The sequence below is a fragment of the Oncorhynchus mykiss genome, chromosome 19, assembly GCF_057628025.1.
Source record: "Oncorhynchus mykiss isolate SJ-2025 chromosome 19, ASM5762802v1, whole genome shotgun sequence".
Lineage (NCBI taxonomy): Eukaryota > Metazoa > Chordata > Actinopteri > Salmoniformes > Salmonidae > Oncorhynchus > Oncorhynchus mykiss.
In genome coordinates, this window is record NC_143040.1 from 12,409,521 (window position 1) to 12,417,500 (window position 7,980).

Here is a 7,980-nt window from a genome sequence, read left to right on the forward strand (position 1 = left end):
GCCGGTCGCAAGCACACTGACTTCAGTCGCCAGCTGTACTGTGTATCCTCCGACACATTGGTGCAGCTGGCTTCCAGGTTAAGCGAGCAGTGTGTCAAGAAGCAGTGAGGCTAGGAAGGGTTGTGTTTCAGAGGACGCATGGCTCTCGACCTTCGCCTATACTGAGTCCATATGGGAGTTTCAGCGATGGGACAAGACTGTAACTACCAATTGGATCTCACGAAATTGGGGAGAAAAAATGGGTTAAAAGTGCACCAAAAATTACAAAAGGGTTCCAAAAGGGTTCTGCTGCTGTCCTCATATGAGAGCCTTTTAGGTTCCAGGTAGAATTATTCTGGGTTCCATGTAGAACCCTTTGTGGAAAGGGTTGTACAGGGAACCCAGAAGGTTTCAACCTGGAACCGAATGGGTTCTCCTAGAGCCAAAATGGGTTCTTCAAAGGGCTCTCCTATGGGGACAACCGAAGAACCCTTTTCGGTTCCAGATAGAAAAAAGGTGCAGAGAGTGTAGAGAGGCTAGAGTAGGTTATTGTTAAATCATTTTCTCCTGGATCCAATTATGGTTTGTGCCACAATTGTCATCTTTCCATGTCTTTAAAAGTCTTTAAAATAATCAATGGGTCTGAATACTTTCCGAATGCACTGTATATAGGTTCAAGCTAGTGATTGTCATTTTAGGTGGGTTTAGACATTTTTCAAGCATAAGTGAATGAGAGACATCGTACACACGTACACACGGATACTGGCTCTCCAGCAGCATACCCACACTATGTCTGTGTGGAGTTTGGACTTAGTAGGGATACAGGCCTGTCTGCTCAGAGAAGAGGGGGAGGAGCAGCTGGGAGAAACAAGGAAATCAAGATAGCAGTGGCAGCTGTACAAGTAACTCATCCAAACACGAGATTTATAAATGAAATATCAGTGCCATCATCAAATTATCTCACCCTCATCAGCCCTTCCCCTCTTTCTCACCTTGTTCTCTCTCTTCATTCAGGTTGTTGTAACTGGTCTGTAGCTGGTCTCTCTCTTTAGTCAGGGTGTTACTACTGGTCTATATCTGGTCTCTCTCTTTAGTTAGGGTGGTATATCTGGTCTGTAGCTGGTCTCTCTCTTTAGTGAGGGTGTTACTACTGGTTGGTTGCTGGTCTATCTCTTTAGTCAGGGTGTTGTTTCTGGTCTGTAACTGGTATTTCTCTTTAGTCAGGTTGTAGTATCTGGTCTGTAGCTGGTCTCTCTCCTTAGTCAGGGTGTTGTTTCTGGTCTGTAGCTGGTATTTCTCTTTAGTCAGGTTGTAGTATCTGGTCTGTAGCTGGTCTCTCGCTTTAGTCAGGTTTTTGTATCTGGTCTATATGGGAATCCATTTGATTGCCTGTTCAGGAGTCTTATGGGTTGGCATTAACAGCTGGTGAGAAGCCTTTTGGTCCTAGACTTGCCGCTCAGGTACCGCTTGCCATGCGGTAGCAAAGAGAACAGTCTATGACTTGGATGGTCAGGGTCTTTGACAAGTTTTAGGGCCTTCCTTTGACACCACCTGGTGTAGAGGTCCTGGAAGGCAGGCAGCTTAGCCCCGGTGCTGTACTGGGCCGTATGCACCACCATCTGTAGTGCCTTGCGGTCGGAGGTCAAGCGGTTGCCGTATCAGGCAGTGATGCAACCAGTTACTAGGATGCAACATAGTTACTAGGTAAAACAACAGGTGAATAGTTCTAATCACCAGCACTTCTTACAACTAGGTGATAAGCAATGAATTTGGACACCAACTCACAGTAGACAGACAGGCCTAGGATCCCAGCCATTAAAACACACAGCAGCCCCAGACTCACTGCAAAAACTGGGAAGGGTCTCAGCTATCAGACACAAAGGAATATAACTCTATCAACCTACCAGGCCTCTCACATCTCAGTCATAACAAAGGAATAGAACTCTGTCAACCTACCAGGTCTCTCACATCTCAGTCATTACAAAGGAATAGAACTCTATCAACCTACCAGGCCTCTCACATCTCAGTCATAACAAAGGAATGGAACCCTGTCAACCTACCAGGTCTCTCACATCTCAGTCACAACAAAGGAATAGAACTCTATCAACCTACCAGGCCTCTCACATCTCAGTCATAACAAAGGAATAGAACTCTATCAACCTACCAGGCCTCTCACATCTCAGTCATAACAATGGAATATAACTCTATCAACCTACCAGGCCTCTCACATCTCAGTCATAACAAAGGAATAGAACCCTGTCAACCTACCAGGCCTCTCACATCTCAGTCATAACAATGGAATATAACTCTATCAACCTACCAGGTCTCTCACATCTCAGTCACAACAAAGGAATAGAACTCTATCAACCTACCAGGCCTCTCACATCTCAGTCATAACAATGGAATATAACTCTATCAACCTACCAGGCCTCTCACATCTCAGTCATAACAAAGGAATAGAACCCTGTCAACCTACCAGGCCTCTCACATCTCAGTCATAACAAAGGAATATAACTCTATCAACCTACCAGGCCTCTCACATCTCAGTCATAACAAAGGAATGGAACTCTATCAACCTACCAGGCCTCTCACATCTCAGTCATAACAAAGGAATATAACCCTGTCAACCTACCAGGTCTCTCACATCTCAGTCATAACAAAGGAATGGAACCCTGTCAACCTACCAGGCCTCTCACATCTCAGTCATAACAAAGAAAAGGTTTCAACCATAACCAGCATTATTAGAATATTGGAATACTGTATAAATCATACCCTGGACACTGGCAGGAGAGACCACTGAAAAACAAAACACACTAATGTACCCAGAGGCCTCGTGTTGACATGGTGCATTCACAATACACTTACTTCAATTGAGTCAATTCTGGACGTCTCTCCACAAAGCGCCCTGCACCGATTTACACACAGGCATGTCAAAAATTATTAGCCAATTAGAGGGTAAGGATGATGATGATGCGATTTAAGGGTCTTTCTGTACTGTTACGCACACACACACACACACACACACACACACACACATGCACGCACGCACGCACAAACACACACATTCACACAATAGATTTTCTCAGTATCAGCAGTGGTGTTGGTGGGTGTTAGTCATGTTTACACAAAGATCATCAGTATTAAAAAGTGTGAGCAAACAAATTCTCAGCAGCCGTGTGTGTGTCTGTGTGTGTTCATTGTAAAGTGACCTGTATTAATCTGTGTGACCTACCGATCTAACTGTTGGATTAGGTGCTGCCTATAGAGTGACTGGACTCCACCATAAACTACACAGTCAGTGTCTGGACTCCACCATCAACTACACAGTCAGTGTCTGGACTCCACCATCAACTACACAGTCAGTGACTGGACTCCACCATCAACTACACAGTCAGTGACTGGACTCCACCATCAACTACACAGTCAGTGTCTGGACTCCACCATAAACTACACAGTCAGTGTCTGGACTCCACCATAAACTACACAGTCAGTGTCTGGACTCCACCATCAACTACAGAGTCAGTGTCTGGACTCCACCATCAACTACACAGTCAGTGACTGGACTCCACCATAAACTACACAGTCAGTGTCTGGACTCCACCATCAACTACACAGTCAGTGTCTGGACTCCACCATCAACTACACAGTCAGTGTCTGGACTCCACCATAAACTACACAGTCAGTGACTGGACTCCACCATCAACTACACAGTCAGTGTCTGGACTCCACCATAAACTACACAGTCAGTGACTGGACTCCACCATAAACTACACAGTCAGTGTCTGGACTCCACCATCAACTACACAGTCAGTGGCTGGACTCCACCATCAACTACACAGTCCGTGGCTGGACTCCACCATCAACTACACAGTCAGTGACTGGACTCCACCATAAACTACACAGTCAGTGTCTGGACTCCACCATCAACTACACAGTCAGTGGCTGGACTCCACCATAAACTACACAGTCAGTGTCTGGACTCCACCATCAACTACACAGTCAGTGACTGGTCTCCACGATAAACTACACATTCAGTGGATGGACTCCACCATAAACCACACATTCAGTGGCCCAAACACTATGTCTCCATACACAAAGGCCATTTCCAAAAAGTCTCAATCTGCTCCCCTTCCTTTCCTTATCTCCTATAGTTTGTAACTGCCACAGATCTGAAATACGTCACCATATTAATGCAACATGATGGAACCCTATCAACCTAGCAGACTTCCCATCTCAGTCACAACAAAGGAATGGAACCCTGTCAACCTACCAGGTCTCTCACATCTCAGTCATAACAAAGGAATGCAACCCTGTCAACCTAACAGGCCTCTCACATCTCAGTCATAACAAAGGAATGGAACCCTGTCAACCTACCAGGTCTCTCACATCTCAGTCATAACAAAGGAATGGAATCCTCTCAACCTACCAGGTCTCTCACATCTCAGTCATAACAAAGGAAGTTAACAACCATAACCAGCATTATTTATATATTTGAATACTGTCTAAATCATACCCTGGACACTGGCAGTAGAGACCACTGAAAACCAAAACACACACTAATGTACCCAGAGGCATTCAGTCTTGACACGGTGCATTTCTCACAATAGCCAGAAGATGGCAGTATTTCACTCACTCAGCTAAATGAATGATTGGCCGACATAGCTTAAACTAGGCCAGGGGTAGACAACCCTGACTACAGTGCCATTAGTACTGCAGGATTTTTTCCCAACTAGGCACCACAACATATGTGTGTGAGTATGTGAAGGGGATAGCTAGTCAGTTGCACAACTGAATGCATTCACCCAAAATGTGTCTTCCACATTTAACCCAACCCTTCTGAATGACAGGCCACAATGGTGGCCTGTTACTGTACTGTCACCATTTTGTCCCAACTAGGCACCACATCTGGCCAACTGAGCTAATTGATCAGCTCAGTGATTACCTGAATTCAACACACCTGGTCTAACAGGTCGGATAAACGAAAAACATCAAGTGCCTGCAGAGTTCCAGGATCAGGGGTGTTTACCAGGTTCAGTACTTCCCAACCCTCTCCTCAGGGACCACCAGACTGGCACACCTGAATCAATTAGTCAAGGGGTTGTTGGATAGTAGACTCAATCAGGTTTGCCAGTTTAGGGCTAAAACAAACACTGTGAAATATCTGATGGTCCCTGATGAGAGGGTTGGGAAACCCTGAACTGGGGTCATGAAGCATCACTGTAGTGCTGCTTTCCATTATTCTGGGTGATTGATTAAAGTGGTATATTGGCTATCAGTATTCCAGACATGAATCAGTCCCTGATTAGAGGAGAAGGATGATGATGAGGTTGAAGGGTCTTTCTGTACTGTTACTATGGGAACCTTTTCTCAGTATCGGCAGTGTTTTAGCTGGTGTTGGTCATGTTCACACATAGATCAGCATGGAAGAAGTGTGAACAAACAATTCTCAGAAGTCATGTGGTGTTTCAAGCCTGCCTGTGTGTGTGTGTGTGTGTGTGTGTGTGTGTGTGTGTGTGTGTGTGTGTGTGTGTGTGTGTGTATTAGAATGTGACCTCCATTGATCTGTGCAACCTCACGTCCCTCTACAGATATGTCTGCTGGATTAGGTGCCTCAGTATCTATACAGTGGTTGGACTCGAACATAATCGACACAGTCAGCAGCTATGTCCCCAAACACGAAGGCCACATCCCAATAGTCTCAATCTTCTCCATTCCTTTCCTTGTCCCCTTTCCTTATCTCCTATAGTTTGTAACCATCACAGACCAGAAAGACCTCACCATATTAACGTAATAATATTGAACCCTATCACCTTACCAGACCTCTCACATCTCAGTCATAACAAAGGAATATAACTCTATCAACCTACCAGGCCTCTCACATCTCAGTCATAACAAAGGAATAGAACCCTGTCAACCTACCAGGCCTCTCACATCTCAGTCATAACAAAGGAATAGAACTCTATCACCTTACCAGGCCTCTCACATCTCAGTCATAACAAAGGAATAGAACCCTGTCAACCTACCAGGTCTCTCACATCTCAGGCCAATGTACCCAATAGTGTCAATCTGTTCCCTTCCATTCCTTGTCTCCTTTCCTTTGTTACAACCCCAGATCTGAAAGACCTCACCATATGAATGTGATATGATGGAACTCTATCAACCTACCAGGCCACTAACATCCCAGTCAAAGGTTGTCAGGTAAGGAGATGATTGTGGACTACAGCAAAAAGAGGACCGAGCATGCCCCAATTCTCATCGACGGGGCTGCATTGGAGCAGGTTGAGAGCTTCAAGTTCCTTGGTCTCCACATCACCAACAAACTAACGTGGTCCATGCACACCAAGACAGTCGTGAAGAGGGCATGACAAAACCTATTCCCCCTCAGGAGACTGAAAAAATTTGGCATGGGTCCTCAGATCCTCAAAAGGTTCTACAGTTGTGTAACAGTACTCTTCTGGCGTTGTGTTCAATCAGTCATCGACACGGAACTCCAATATGTAGCACCAGTCATGTAGCTTTATTCTGTTAGGAACGGCACAAAATTGCACGTCATGCAATGCACGTCTCACCATCCAACTCTGCACTCACGCACGCTGGTTTGGTGCTTGTTCACTGGGACGATTCTAACCGGAACATCCCCCCTCGTAAGCAAGCTACGCAAACCAGCCAATAAGATGCCATGTTGAGTAGGTGAAGGCAAGACAAACTCAAACCAAAAACCCATTGGCTTAACAATAAAGTGGCAAGGGGAATCACCAATATAACCCTGTTACAGGTGCACCATCGAGAGCATCCTGACTGGTTGCGTCACTTCCTGGTATGGCAACTGCTCGGCCTCTGACCGCAGGGCACTACAAAGGGTAGTGTAAAAGGCCCAGTACATCACCAGGGCCAAGCTTCCTGCCATCCAGGACCTCTATACCAGGCGGTGTCAGAAGAAGACCCTACAAATTGTCAAAGAATCCAGCCACCCCAGTCATAGACTGTTCTCTCTGCTACCACACAGCAAGCGGTACCAGAGCACCAAGTCTAGGTCCAAGAGGCTTCTAAACAGTTTCTACCTCCCAGCAATAAGACTCCTGAAAATCTAGTCAAATGGCTACCCAAACTATTTTCAGTACCTCCCCTCCCCCCACAGTCCCTCTTTACACCACTCCTACTCTCTGTTGTCATCTATGCATAGTCACGTTAATAACTCTACCTACATGTACGTATTGACTCTATATGTACACATTGACTCTGATCGGTACCCCCCTGTATATAGTCTCTCTATTGTTATTTCACAGCTGCTCTTAAATACTTGTTACTTTTATCTCTTATTCATATCTGTATTTTTTTAAACTGTATTGCTGGTTAGAGGCTTATAAGTCAGCATTTCACTGTAAGGTCTACACCTGTTCCATTCAGCGCATGTGACAAATACAATTTGATTTGAAGGTGGAGAGGATATGATCCTTAACCAGCCTCTCAAAGCACTTCATGATGACAGAAGTGAGTGCTACGAAGCGATAGTCATTTAGTTCAGTTACCTTTGCTTTCTTGGGTACAGGAACAATGGTGGCCTGTTACTGTACTGTTACCATTTTGTCCCAACTAGGCACCACATCTGGCCAACTGACCTAATTGATCAGCTCAGTGATTACCTGAATTCAACACACCTGGTCTTCCAGGTCGGATAAACGAAAAACATCAAGTTTCTGCAGAGTTCCAGGACCAGGGGTGTTTACCAGGTGCAGTACTTCCCAACCCTCTCCTCAGGGACCACCAGACTGGCACAACTGAATCAATTAGTCAAGGGGTTGTTGGATAGTAGACTCAATCAGGTTTGCCAGTTTAGGGCTAAAACAAACACTGTGAAATGTCTGATGGTCCCTGATGAGAGGGTTGGGAAACCCTGAACTGGGGTCATGAAGCATCACTGTAGTGCTGCTTTCCATTCTTCTGGGTGATTGATTAAAGTGGTATATTGGATATTAGTATTCCAGACATGAATCAGTCCCT